Below are 15,639 nucleotides of genomic sequence, written 5' to 3'. Positions count from 1 at the left end.
GAACCTTATCGAAGGCTTTCTGGAAGTCAAGGTACACCACATCCACTGGCTCTCCCCCATCTATTTTACCAGTTACTTCCTCAAAAAATTCCAGCAGATTAGTCAAACACGATTTACCCTTTGTAAATCCATGTTGACTCTGTCCGATCCTTTCCCCATTTGTCAAGTGCTCCGCTATTTTATCCTTAATAATGGACTCTAGCATTTTGCCCACAACCGATGTAAGGCTTACTGGTCTATAATTCCCTGCTTTCTCTCTACCCCCCTTTTTAAATATTGGGGTAACATTAGCTACCCTCCAATCCACGGGTACTGTTCCCGAGTCAATGGAGTTCCGGAAGATGATCCTTAGAGCATCTGCTATCTCCAGGGCCACCTCCTTAAGTACCCTAGGATGTAGTTTATCAGGCCCCGGGGATTTGTCGGCCTTCAGTCCCCTCAACTTACCCAACACCATATCCCTAGAGATACTAATTTCTGTCAGCTCCTCCCTCTCATTAGTCCCTATGTTTGCCGATATTCCTGGGAGGTTATTTGTGTCCTCCTTTGTGAATACAGAACCAAAGTATGAGTTTAATTGGTCTGCCATTTCCTTATTCTCCATTATATATTCTCCCGAATCGGACTGCAAGGGACCGACTTGGGATTTTACCAGTCTTTTCCTCCTGATATACCGATAAAAGCTTTTGCAGTCTGTCTTTATGTTTGCTGCAAGTTTACTTTCGTATTCTATTTTCCCCTTCCTGATTAATCCCTTTGTCCTCTTTTGCTGTATCCTGTACTGCCCCCAATCTTCCGGTCTGGTGCTTTTTTTTGCCAGTTGATATGCCCTTTTTTTTGATTTTATGCTGTCCCTAATTTCCCTCGTTATCCACGGTTGAGTCACCTTTTTAGGTTTATTCTATCTTTGAATGCTTGCCATTGTCTATCCACTGTCAATCCCCCCAGAAACACCACCCAATCAATCTTACCCAATTCCCGTCTCATACCCTCGTAATTCCCTTTATTTAAGTTCTGGACCTTAGTCTCTGATTCAATTTCCTCACTCTCCATCTCGACTGAGAGCTCGATCATATTATGATCGCTCTGACCCAAGGGGCCTCGTACAAGAAGATTGCTGATAAGTCCCTTCTCATTGCACAATACCCAGTCTAAAATGGCCTGATCTCGAGTCGGCTCCTCGACATATTGGTCCAGATAACCGTCCCGAAAACATTCCAGGAATTCCTCCTCCTCAGAATTTTTACTAATTTGGGTAGTCCAATCAATATGTAAATTAAAGTCACCCATGATGACAGCTGTGCTCTTATCGCACGCTTCTCTAATTTCCCTTATTATGCCTTCCCTCGCCTCCATATTACTATTTGGAGGCCTATATATCACACCCACTAACGTTTTCCTCCCCTTGCTATTTCTCATTTCTACCCATACAGATTCCGTTTCATCCGAGTTAATATCCTTCCTTTCCATTGCATTAATCCCCTCCTTTACCAGCAATGCTACCCCACCTCCCCTACCTTTTTGCCGATCCTTCCTAAATATTGTATATCCCTGGATGTTAAGTTCCCAGCCTTGCCCACCCTGCAGCCACGTTTCTGTAATCCCAATCAAATCATACTTGTTTACCTCTATTTCCACAACTAATTCATCCACCTTGTTCCTAATGCTTCTAGCATTAAGATACAAAGCCTTCAGGCTTGCTTTTTTCACACTCTCATTATGAATTAGTTTGGCCCTTTGTGTTTCTCTCCTTTGCTTATTGCTTCTCACCTTTCTACCATCTATTTCTGACTTCATATGACTTCCCTCTTTTCCACTACCTAGGTTCCCATCCCCCTGCCAAATTAGTTTAAATCCTCCCGAACCGCCCTAGAAAATATTACCCCGAGGACATCGGCTCCCTCACAGTTCAGGTGTAGACCGTCCCCTTGGTACAGGTCACTCCTCCCCAAGAACTGGTTCCAATGCCTCCTGCCTTCGCCAAATGTTCACATCCATGAACAATAATCGCTGAATACTAAACAGAGATAGGAATGCTCTGCAATTTTCCTCTCCCTACCAAAGGGGAATTGAGCACAATTGCAGCATCCCTCTACTGCCCTGCTGTAGGTACATGTGTCGTGAACGTCGGCCGTGATTTTTCCTCTCGATGCGGCTTGGAGGCAGGACAGCTGCCTTCCATAGAAACATAGAAGATAGGAGCAGGAGTAGGCCATTTGGGCCCTCGAGCCTGCTCCGCCATTTAATGAGATCATGGCTGATCATCCAAATTCAGTACCCTGTCCCTGCTTTCTCCCCATATCGCCTGATCCCTTTAGCCTTAAGAAATATATCTAACTCCCTCTTGAATATATTTAATGAATTGGCCACAATTCCGGGTTCCAATCCCGCCCCCAACGACGTCCGATGCACAGACGCGATTTTGGGACAATTGGCCTTGTTAAGCCCGCCCTGCATGCTTGCCAGCCAATTAAAAGAAAGCCCGTGTCAGAGGACGTCAGTTGGTGATGCATCATCTGTCGGTTTTCGTAAAGGGGCCATGCATAATTTTTTTTGACAGTTGATTTCTCATTGTTTGACAGCATTGAGGTGCTGCAAACACTGACAATCACTGTACAAAGGTGAGCCCTTGCACCCAGACTCTCCAGTGACTCCCTCCTTAGGCTAGAACAGATGGCAGCTGCAGGTGAGTTTACAGAAGCAATCTGTCACTGGTGAGAGAGGTTCTCCCAATGAGGTGGGACTACACACACAATTCAAAACTTGTCACCTACAGAAAAGTCTAAATACATTAAAAATGATTTTCCCAACATTTTCTTACCTCTGAAACTCACCAGTGTACCCTTGGATCCTTCACACCACTTCTGCGGCTGTCATCAATGCACAAACCTTACAGTAGACCCACAGCATGCCACACTTACCTGGTGTGGTGTCCGGACATTGGGAAGCCCGCAGTCGACCTGTCAAAATTGCAAAAAGCCCTTTAACTGCCTGTTAACAACCTGTTAACAAGTAGTTAAGTGCCTATAATCCTCTTCCTGCCACTAGGTGTCGGGTCCATGTGCAAATCGGGGACCCGACACCAGGGAAGATTGTTTGGAGGTGGGGTGACAGCAGGTTTCTGACCCGCTGTCAATCTTTGCGATTTTGCCGGATATCCCACGTCCAAACCCACCCCCAGAGCGCCGGAAAATTCCGGCCTTCATTTCCGAGAGAAGTAAACATCTCCTGCGCAGTTTTACAATGTTAAAATGTCAACAGTTGACCATCGCATTCACTGTCATGTCACTAGGTGTCTCTTCAGTTGGATTTCCCATTGTAAAGGTTCATCAATGATTAGCTAGCCTAGTCTCAGTCACGCCAGTAGGTTTCATACGATTACGAGATGGCGTTTCAGAAGCTCCATAATGCCTACAGCATATCCAGTATTGCACCCTCCCTCTCTGGGTAGAGACAGCTTCAGAACAATTGTCTTTTATGCCCTCCGCAGAATCTTTTTTTTTAAACTGTTCAACAATAAGTATTTTTATTAGCCTTGCTGCCACAAAGGCTATGTGATTAAAATAATCTATGATTATTCAAATTCAAATACACTCCAAAAATTGTTGATTTCTACTTAATTTTAAAAATGACGTAAATTTTTCCTAATTTAAATTAGAAGCCTGTTCATATTGTTGGATTGCAAAAATAGGCCTGTGAACCGAAGCCTGAATCCTCCAGTCTCTAAAAGATTAACCATTAGGCTGTAATACTAGAAATCATGTTTAAAGGATGATTAGCTTCACATTATTGAGATATATATATATTAAAAGCGTACATGTAGCATTTAGATAGCTGCAAAGCATGATGGCTGCTTGACCGTTATATTAACTCTTTTTAACTAGTACTGTAGAATAGCTGACCAAACCAGACTGCTGGTCGCCACCTCACTTATCTCCAAACATTTCGGAATGTTGCTATCAGCTTCAAAGAAGCAGTGTCCAACTTAGCTTACCCTTCTAAAGAGATAAGGGTAACTAGCCACAGAGCATATGGCTTTGTGATTTGCTTGCTCGATAGTTAGGGGAGACACATGTTCTTTGAAGTTGCAAATCTTCAGACACTGGCTCCTACTGCAGAGTTGGGCTATAAAACATTTTATAAGAGAAGTCTCTAAAATCCCACAACAAGTTGTGGCCACCAAGATGAACACTAAAAGGGACCAACCATTTCTAAGACAATCCTTGCCTCAAACACATTATCTCCCTTTGGAATGTTTGCTCGAAGCCTGAGCTGACATTGTTTATCCCAACAAGCTTTTCGCGGGAAATTAATGAAGTAACCATGCATCTCCAGGGCTAGCACATTAGCACCAGGGGGTGATGAGCCCGGTTGCGGCCTTGCTTGAAGCTACTTTGTAGTGTCTCAATGTCTGAAGACTATGGGCAGGATTTCCATTCAGAAGTCGGGAAGGAGGCGGGACTACAACTTTCAGGTTGTAGTCCCGCCTCCATCGAGATGCGGCCAATCCACGCGATTTTCACTTGATTGACCTTGTTGAGCCCACCCAGCGGGCTCAGCAGGCCAATTAAGGGCCACCCGGCAACAGGTGACGTCACAGACTGAAATTTCATCTGTCAAGACGTGTTGACAGATGAAATATCAGTGTTTCACAGCTGTTTGAAGCTGTCAAACACTGACAGTCTTACTTCTAACCTGAGTCCTTCTACACAGACTGAGTTAGAAATCTCGCCGGCACTGAAAGCTGCAGGCTATCACTTTTGACAGATCGCAGCCATTCTGCTTTCTGTGCCAGCTGAATGATGGACTCCCAAAGCCTAGAGGAAGGAAGGCTGTAAAGGTAAGTACAGGTAATTTAAACTTCTTTACACACTTTAGACACACCAAACACACTTACCTTTGCACTCATGCACCCATCACTCACCTGAATACCGACATCTCGACCCCTCCAAGTCCTTCAACCCGACGGCCCGACTCCTCTAACTTGCCGTGGTTTGGAGCCGTCGGGAATCCCACACGACAACCTTCAAAATAGGGATTAGGCTAAAAACTTCCTGTTAACTACCTGTTAACAGGCAGTTAATTGGCACTAATCCCTTCCCGCCTCGGGTCGGCGGGTCCCAGTGCGGGGCGGGTACCCGCCTCCTTTGAAACTTACATGGAGGCGGGTTTTGGGCGGGATGGTGTCGGGACCCCCGAATTCGGGACTTTAGCCCCCCTCACGGCACACTCAAAATCGACCCCTATGCTTTTACTGATAAGGGTAACTACAACTAATGTGGGATGTTTAGTGTCACAGGACGCCTCAAGGTGGGCCCCGACAATTGAGTGACTAACCACATCAACGAATAAGAGAGTAACTGTAGTGACGCTGTTTGTACGTGTACGCCCACATTTCGTAACCGGTGGGCGTTGCCCATTGAAAGGTATAAACATGCTTGTATTGCTGCTTTCCTTTGAGAGTTAGGTGCGAGCTTGAGGAAGCTAACTACTCTCCCTTTGTGCACAAGGCCTCCCGGCCATTTTCTAATAAACTTTAACTTTGTCAGCTGGTTTTGCTCCGAAAATTCAAGTCTAACAATATGAATATTTCACTAAGTAATGTTGGATTAATTATGATTTCTATATTTAACTCAATTAAATGGGATACAAGATTATTTTAACATTTAATATTTTAGTGAAATTTGGTAAGTGGTTATTTTAATATTTTAATGAATTTAATACAACAAGTAATTTTCTTAATAATTTACTAAATTGCATTTGATTAATATTCAAGTAAAATTGGATGAATGAACATAAGAACTGGGAGCAGGAGTAGGCCATACGGCCCCTCGAGCCTGCTCCCCCATTCAATAAGACCATGGCTGAACTTTGACCTCAACTCCACTTTCCCGCCCGATCCCCATATCCCTTGATTCCCCTAGAGTCCAAAAATCTATCGATCTCAGCCTTGAATATACTCAAAGACTCAACATCCACAGCCCTCTGGGGCAGAGAATTCCAAAGATTCACAACCCTCTGAGTGAAGAAATTCCTCCTCATCTCAGTCTTAAATGGCCGATCCCTTCCTGAGACTATGCCCCAATGATGATTTAAATGTTTACTGAATTAAATGCTGATTTCAATATTTCACTTTCAAGTAGCTGAATGATAATAATTTACTGAATTAAATTAGATAGATGATTTTCATATTAAACGATCATTGCAAAATATTCTGTTTTGATTGCATTATGTTTAATTGATTTTAATATTTAATTATTTATACTAATTTGGCATTGCTTTATATTTCATGACATGGGATGTTCTACATCACTTTCACATCAGTGCTTACCCTTGCAATCTCAGGGAATGTACTTCAGCTTTACTGCAAATGCTATGGGAAATCAATTAGTATATATAAATATGCATTCATATATTATTTCATGTATTTCGCATTGACTCATGTGACTGCCATTCCTTTTATTCAAAATCCTCTACAATAAGCATTTCAAATATACAATTCCAACTTATTTTTTAATTGTTATTTCTTTATTTCAATTTCTATTTAATTTTCCCTACCATTAACTGTTTTTTATTTAAAAATGTATGACCAATATTCCTTGCATTTCCAATAGCATCTAAATATACCAGTACAATAAAATACTTGTAAGAAGTCACACAACACCAGGTTATAGTCCAACAGCTTTATTTGAAATCACAAGCTTTCGGAGCGCTGCTCCTTCTTCAGGTGAAGTGGAGAAATGCATAAAGACGCAGCTTATATAGTCAGAGAATCATGTCAGATGTTTACAGGTAACCTTTCCAACTGCCATTTATCACACCTCGGCAGAGAGATAATCACAGCAGTCAAAAGGTGTGAATGGTGTCCAAACAGGTCAGTCAGGGAAACATTACATCAAAGAACAATGAGGTGGGGTCACAAGGGGTCAAATATTGCAGATGCTGGGGTCTGTATGAAAAACAAAAAAACAGACAAAAAACATTTTTTTTGGCTGGAAATCACAGCAGGTCCGGCCGCATCTGTGTAGAGAGAACAAGCCAATGTCGACTCGAGTCTGGATGACCCTGCATCAGGTGGGGTTACATGTAGCGTGACATGAACCCAAGATCTCGGTTGAGGCCGTCCTCATGGGTGCGGAACTTGGCTATCAGTTTCTGCTCGACGATTTTGCGTTGTCGTGTGTCTCGAAGGCCACCTTGGAGAATGCTTACCCGAAGATCGGAGGCTGAATGTCCTTGACTGCTGAAGTGTTCCCCGACTGGGAGGGAACACTCCTGCCTGGTGATTGTTGCGCGGTGTCCGTTCATCCGTTGTTGCAGCGTCTACATGGTCTCGCCATCCACGCTCTCAAGACCAACCACAACATCGTCATCAAACCAGCAGAGACAAAGGAGGTGCCATCGTCATACAGAACAGAACGGACTATTGCAAAGAAGTATACCGACAACTGGACAACCAGGAACACTACAGACAGTTACCCGCAGATCCGACCAAAGAACACACCCGCCAACTCAACAGACTGATCAAAACCTTCGATCCAGACCTTCAAAGCATCCTACATGCTCTCATCCCACGTACTCCCCGCGTGGGAGACTTCTACTGCCTCCCAAAGATACACAAAGCCAACACACCTGGACGTCCTATCGCATCAGGCAACGGAACCCTGTGTGAGAACCTCTCTGGATATGTCGAGGGCATCCTGAAACCCATCGTACAGGGAACCCCCAGCTTCTGCCGCGACACTACAGACTTCTTACAGAAGCTCAGCACCCACGGACCAGTTGAACCAGGAACACTCCTCGCCACGATGGACGTCTCGGCACTCTACACCAGTATCCCCCACGATGACGGCATCGCTGCGAGAGCCTCAGTACTCAACACCAACAACAGCCAATCTCCAGACGCCATCCTACAACTCATCCGCTTCATCCTTGACCACAATGTCTTCACCTTCGACAACCAGTTCTTTATCCAAACACACGGAACAGCCATGGGGACCAAATTCGCACCCCAATACGCAAACATCTTCATGCACAAGTTCGAGCAAGACTTCTTCGCTGCACAGGATCTCCAACCAACGCTATACACCAGATACATCGACGACATTTTCTTCCTATGGACCCACGGCGAAGAATCACTGAAAAGACTACATGATAACATCAACAAGTTCCATCCCACCATCAAACTCACCATGGACTACTCCTCAGAATCAGTTTCATTCCTGGACACACGAATCTCCATCAAAGACGGACACCTCAGCACTTCACTCTACCGCAAGCCCACAGACAACCTCACGATGCTTCACTTCTCCAGCTTCCACCCTAACCACGTTAAAGAAGCCATCCCCTATGGACAAGCCCTGCGAATACACAGGATCTGCTCACACGAGGAGGAACGCGATGGACACCTACAGACACTGAAAGACGCCCTTGTAAGAACGGGATATGACGCTCGACTCGTCGATCGACAGTTCCGACGGGCCACAGCGAAAAATCGCATAGACCTCCTCAGAAGACAAACACGGGACACAACCAACAGAGTACCCTTCGTCGTCCAGTACTTCCCCGGAGCGGAGAAACTACGCCATGTTCTTCGCAGCCTTCAACATGTCATCGATGACGACGAACACCTCGCTAAGGCCATCCCCACGCCTCCACTACTCACTTTCAAACAGCCGCCTAACCTCAAGCAGACCATCGTTCGCAGCAAATTACCCAGCCTTCAGGAGAACAGCGACCACGACACCACACAACCCTGCCACAGCAACCTCTGCAAGGCATGCCAGATCATCAACACAGATACCATCATCACACATGAGGACACCACCCACCAGGTACATGGTACATACTCATGTGACTCGGCCAACGTTGTCTACCTCATACGTTGCAGGAAAGGATGCCCCGGAGCATGGTACATCGGCGAGACCATGCAGACACTGCGACAATGGACGAACGGACACCGCGCAACAATCACCAGGCAGGAGTGTTCCCTCCCAGTCGGGGAACACTTCAGCAGTCAAGGACATTCAGCCTCCGATCTTCGGGTAAGCATTCTCCAAGGTGGCCTTCGAGACACACGACAATGCAAAATCGTCGAGCAGAAACTGATAGCCAAGTTCCGCACCCATGAGGACGGCCTCAACCGAGATCTTGGGTTCATGTCACGCTACATGTAACCCCACCTGATGCAGGGTCATCCAGACTCGAGTCGACATTGGCTTGTTCTCTCTACACAGATGCGGCCGGACCTGCTGTGATTTCCAGCCAAAAAAAATGTTTTTTGTCTGTTTTTTTGTTTTTCATACAGACCCCAGCATCTGTAATATTTGACCCCTTGTGACCCCACCTCATTGTTCTTTGATGTAATGTTTCCCTGACTGACCTGTTTGGACACCATTCACACCTTTGACTGCTGTGATTATCTCTCTGCCGAGGTGTGATAAATGGCAGTTGGAAAGGTTACCTGTAAACATCTGACATGATTCTCTGACTATATAAACTGTGTCTTTATGCATTTCTCCACTTCACCTGAAGAAGGAGCAGCGCTCCGAAAGCTTGTGATTTCAAATAAAGCTGTTGGACTATAACCTGGTGTTGTGTGACTTCTTACATTTGTCCACCCCAGTCCAACTCCGGCATCTCCACACCAATAAAATACGTCTTTGATCCCATATGATCCTCACTTTATCAAACAACATATATATATATGTACACAATCATAAAAGAAAGCCTTGCATTTATATGGCACCTTTCATGACCTCAGATATCCAAAAGTGCTTCACAACCAATGAAGTACTTTTGAAGTGTAGTCACTGTTAGAATACCGGCACCTAAATAACCAGAAATCTTGGTTAACCGGCAAAATTCAGGAGTAGGTTCAGGTAAGTTTTACTTCATATTGTACTTGCCTTCCTCGATCTGTTGCTGTGCAAGGGTGTGGCTGCAGCTGTTGCTAAGCTACAGAGATGCTTGGAACTTGTGGCCATTGTTCTGCACCTGTTGCTAAGCAACAGGGTTTGTTGCTTTATACAGAGCTCTCAGCTCTCCGTATCTTTTACTACAGCTCTCGGTTATCCGGAATTTTTGATGAACCGGCACCACGTCGGTCCCGTCTGTGCCGGATAAAAAAGAGTTTCCTGTATACAATTTGCGCATAGGAAGGTCCCACACACAGCAATGTAATAATGACCAGATAATCTTTTTTTTTACAGTGATGTTCGTTGAATGATAAATATTGGCCAGAACACTGGGGCGAACTCCCCTGCTCTTCTTCGAAATAATGCCGTGGCATCTTTTACATCCACCTGAGGGGGCAGACTGGGCCTCGGTTTAACGTCTCACCCGAAAGACGGCACCTCCGACACTCGGCTCAGTTCCGACGGCACTCTCTCGGGACTGCACTCACTCGAGTGTCAGCTGAGATTTTGTGCTCAAGTTTCTGGGGTGGAAAACTTCTGACTCCGAGGCAAGAGTACGATCAACTGAGCCACGGCTGACTCCTTTAAATCATGGAAATCAGCCTGAAAATATCAGCAGCAGCCTAACAGTAGTCTGCAATAAAAACACAAATTGACTTATTCAATCAATGATCCTGATGGTAAATTATGCATCGCAATGGCATAATATGAAGTACCCTCCGGCTGATCAGGAGCAATGCTGTGAGGAAATCCTGTCAGATTTCCTGTCTGTCACACTTCTCCCAACTCACCTCAAACGCAATTTCATATTTCAATTGACAGATACATTCTTAACAATTTCTGTTAAAGTATTTTTAAGTATAACAAAGACAATCAAGCTGTTGACAATACCCTAATTGGCACAGGAGCTCGGAGCAAACTCAACTGGACCAGATAAAAGTTTTGAATAATCTTCCAGATAGGGCCGAGAGGCAAAAAAAAAACATTTCCCCCCCCCCGCCCATGTATTTTATGCCAATTATCTTAAATCTGTGTCCTCTAGTAACCGAACCTTCTGCCAGTGGAAACAATTGCTCCTTATCTACTTTACCAAAACCCCATATAATTTTGAACACCTCTATCAAATCTCCCCTTAACCTTTTTTGCTCAAAGAAGAACAATCCCAGCTTCTCTATATAACAACAGAAAATGCTGGAAAAACTCAGCAGATCAGGCAACATCCATGGAGAGAAATTTGAGTTGACGTTTTGGGTCGAACCCTTCTTCAAAACTGGAAAGAAAAGAAAATAGATCGAAGGCAGGGCTTCTCTAGTTGTTATGACCTGGAATGCATTACCTGAAAAGGTGGTGGAAGCAGATTCCCTCTGAAAAAGGAATTGGGTATATATTTAAAAAGGAGAAATTTGCAGGGCTGTGGGGAAAAAGTGGGATTCTTTTGATAGCTCTTTCAAAGAGCCGGCACAGGCACGATGGGCCAAATGGTCTCCTTCTGTACTCTATGGGCTGGATTTTGCCAATGGGGAGCTTTTGGAGGCGGGACTCCCACTTGTCGGGTTTCAGTCCCGCCTCCATCAACTTCTGGCCAACCCAGGCTATTTTCCCTTGATTGACCTTGTTAAGCCCGCCCAACGGGTTTAGCAGGCCAATTAAGGGAAAGCCATTTACAGAGAATGTCAACGTATAACTTTTTGACAGATGAATTGTAATCGTTTGACAGCTCTGCGATGCTGTCAAACACTGACATTCTCTGTAGTTTGATGAGTTCTTGAATACAAGACCTCATCAAACCTCTTTCTTTTGCAAAAATTAGATGATTGTTGCATTGGAGAATGCAACGGCCATCTGTCATCTGTACCGCAGAGGTGCGAGACTCTCCGCATACCCACCGACTGAAGCCTACAGGAAGAAACAAAGGTAAGTAATCTTTTTCTAACACTTTCCACTTACCTCAGATACTCACCTCTCCACACTTGTACCCATCACTTACCTTCACAGCGCACCTTTGCACCCCGCAGACCCCCGCAGACCCACTACTTGCCTCGGTGACCCTGGCAGGTTTCGGAGCCTTCGGGAAGCCTGCACTTGTGTGGGCAAAATGGGGATAATCCTCTTATCTGCCTGTTAACTACCTGTTAACAGGCGGTTAAGTGGCTGTAATCCCTTCCCGCCTCCAAGGAGATGGGACCCGACGCGGGACGGCTACCTGCCTCCTGGCAAGATGGCACAGAGGCGGGTTGGAGGCGGGTTGGGCACCCGCCCCCAGATTCTGCCATTTTGCCAACTGTTCTGCCTCCAAACCCGCCTCCCCAGGGCTGGCAAAATCCAGCCCTATGAGTCTATGACAAACAGCATTTTTAGTGAGATGCTCAGATGGGAAGTGAGGGTACCAGAGAGGGGAGGAGAGAAGCTGTGTAACACTGGCGGCACACTATGTTACAGCTTGCCATGAACAGAGGGACAACCAGTAAACTAAGAAAAGAGTATATATAAACAATGCGAATGTATATTTATACACTCAGGGATATACCTGTTTATACACTGTATGAATAGAACTGCATTTATGTGTTCAACCATAAATGTATTTTGATGCTTTGGCAACATAAGATGTACCTTATCATGCCAATAAAGCGATTTGAATTGTGAATTGTGAATTGTGAGATGGTTTTTAGTGTGCTTGTCTAATAACAGCCATGAAGAGTAAGGACAAGTTAACACTTTGGGTGTAGACCCTTTATCAGAACACCCAGGAAGCCCTACCGATTGAAACATTTGCATTGATTCACGTTATTAATCAACAGATAAGGCAACATGCAAATTTGTAAAGTATGTGAATTAAGATTATAGGAAGGTCGTCCTAATGGAATGCTTCATTTAACAAAAAAATAATTTCAGTTCTGTTTCAGCCTTTAAGCAACTCTGAGCCAACCTTCTGAAATCACCCCTTTTTTGTCCATGGGTTCTTTTTGTAACTCTTTTATACATTACAAAATTGCTAGGTGCCTCATTTTTTTTAAAAAGTTTGAAAAAAGTACATGATTTCAACTGCGCAAGTCACAAAGAAATTGCTTATTTTCAATATCAGGTTCTGTTTGACACATTTTAAATTGTGCAATCCCATGAGCCAATCCATATATGTGCAGGTCCTCAATGCGTGCAACTTACGGTAAAGACTTATATCACAGTTAAATTTTCAGGCAAGTTGTTCTATTTACATTGCCTGCACTCGAGCGCAGCAAACACAAGAGGAGGTAGATTTTCAACTTACTGTCCTGCCATTAAAGTGGTGTCGCCTGTTATAGAAACCGGCCGATTTTAATTTCCATGCCAGTCAATGATAATGAAAATCAGGTAGTTTCTATAACGGGCGGCTGGTCCACAACGCCAATTTTACGCCCAGGCGGTAAGTCGAAAATCTACCCCAATCTTTGTGACCGAGTTATTGATATTGAGGCATCTTTATTTAAGGTATATTTACAACATTCTACTTATTGACAGGACTAATGACACAGGACATCTTTCATACAAAGATCATTTGCCTGTAATGCAGATTATTATTGGGGACACAAACAGAACAAACTCAGAGGCTGCCTACAGACTTGGACCGCTCCGTTGCTATGGCGACAGTAAGTGTCAAATTCTATTTCAGGATCAGACTCGTGAAACTTTAGCAACTGTCGATAGCAGTCCACAATACCTCGCATTCATTTTCTGCTTGTTTAACTGTCTCCAACAGATAACTAACTCATTCTGCTGCTTCTTGTTAAGATACACATGTCTCTCTGATGTCCAAAATTGGTGTTAATTTTTTTTGCTGTATGCTTCCTACATAGTCGTGCAGAAAATAATAGGTATTTGGTGCTGATTACAAGGCAACAATCCAATCACGGGGTTCAAATGTCATGGTTAACCATAAGAATGAAACTCAAATGTTTGCATACCGTTATCACTGTTGAGTTTGCAGTATTGAAATCTATTTGATGTGCCATTGTGTTTGAGGGGTACAGTTTCAATCTTTGGTGGGTCCTAGAACATAAGAACAGGCCACTTGGCCCCTCGAGCCTGCTCCGCCATTCAATAAGATCATGGCTGATCTTGGGCTCAAAGCCGCTTCCCCGCCCGCTCCCCATAACCCTTCACTCCCTTATCTTGCAAAAATCTGTCTATCTCCACTTTAAATGTATTCAATGACCCAGCCTCCACGGCTCTCTGGGGCAGAGAATTCCACAGATTTACGACCCTCTGAGAGAAGAAATTCCTCCTCATCTCAGTTCTAAAAGGGCGACCCTTTCTTCTGAAACTATGCCCCCGAGTTCTAGATTTCCCCACGAGGGGAAACATCCTCTCTGCATCTACCTTGTCGAGCCCCCTCAGTATCTTACATATTTCAATAAGATCACCTCTCATACTTCTAAATTCCAATGAGTATAGGCCCAGCCTGCTCAACTAAATGGTGGCAACAATGTTCAGCACTCTCCATATACTTGATGTATGGCGATTAAATGATTGTAACATAATCACTTTAACAAGTGAGAATTCATCGTTCATTAAAGGGAAATACCACATTCCCTATATACACCGAAGTATATTTCTTTAAATACTGCGATCGAGTGGGTGTTGATTTTGAAGCTGGCTGTAATGTAAAATTGTGGGACGGGTAATATGATCAATAAACAACAGTGCCAGCGCTGGCCAGGCAGTCCATGTGCCTGTGTGCACAACTGAGGGCTCCTAGCGGATGGCACAAGACAGCAGCTCCTTTACACAGTTTTCTGATTTTCCTGAGTGCGCTGCTGATGACACACGAGGGGTGTCAGGGTTGGAGTGGCAGCTGCCAGTGAAGAAATGGGAGAGGGTCAAGGGTCCGCATGGCATGGAAACACTAGGCAGCAGCAGATGGTTGGCAGCACTATGCGGCACCAGACATGTGTGATTGCTCGAGGAAAGGGAAAGGGTACAAGCCATAGGCTGACACACTGTTGTCTTGTCATGGCCGATGCTCCTTGATCTGCCTGTCCCGATGAGGACCGTGGCTTCCTCCTCCCATGCGGGTGAGGGCCTGCATGGAGATTAGCCCCTCTCTCTCTCTCTGATTTTTGGCCCTCTCCCAATTATTGTGAGGCAGCTTCTCCCGCAGAAAGCAAGGGAGAGAATTAGTGAATGGTTGCTGGAAAGGGTTGTGCAGATGTGTGGGGCAGCTTCATAGAATGTACCTGCTGAGAGAGAGAGAGAAGCAGCAAGTTGCGAGCACGATGGGGAGTTGGTTATGTCCACTGTGAAATGGGAGGGCAGTCCGCAGAAGGGTGAAATGCTTCGCAGTTGCTACCAGGTAAAAGCAGAATGCTGTTGGTGCCTGTTGCGAGGGCCGCAGCAACAGCTGAGCGTGTGATTGGAATGATAAATGCGAGGTTATCCACTTTGGTGGCAAAAATAGGAAGGCAGATTATTATCTGAACGGCAATAGATTGGGAAAAGGGGAAGTGCAACGAGACCTGGGTGTCCTTGTGCACCAGTCGCTGAAGGTAAGCATGCAGGTGCAGCAGGCGTTTAAGAAGGCAAATGGTATGCTGGCCTTCATAGCGAGAGAATTCAAGTATAGGAGCAAGGATGTCTTGCTGCAGTTGTACAGGGCCTTGGTGAGACCACACCTTGAGTATTGTGTGCAGTTTTGGTCGCCTTATCTGAGGAAGGATGTTCTTGCCATGGAGGGAGTGCAGTGAAGATT

The sequence above is a fragment of the Somniosus microcephalus genome, chromosome 4 (assembly GCF_052327205.1).
Source record: "Somniosus microcephalus isolate GS21.2 chromosome 4, FLI_Smic_1.0, whole genome shotgun sequence".
Lineage (NCBI taxonomy): Eukaryota > Metazoa > Chordata > Chondrichthyes > Squaliformes > Somniosidae > Somniosus > Somniosus microcephalus.
This window is presented reverse-complemented; position numbering follows the sequence as displayed.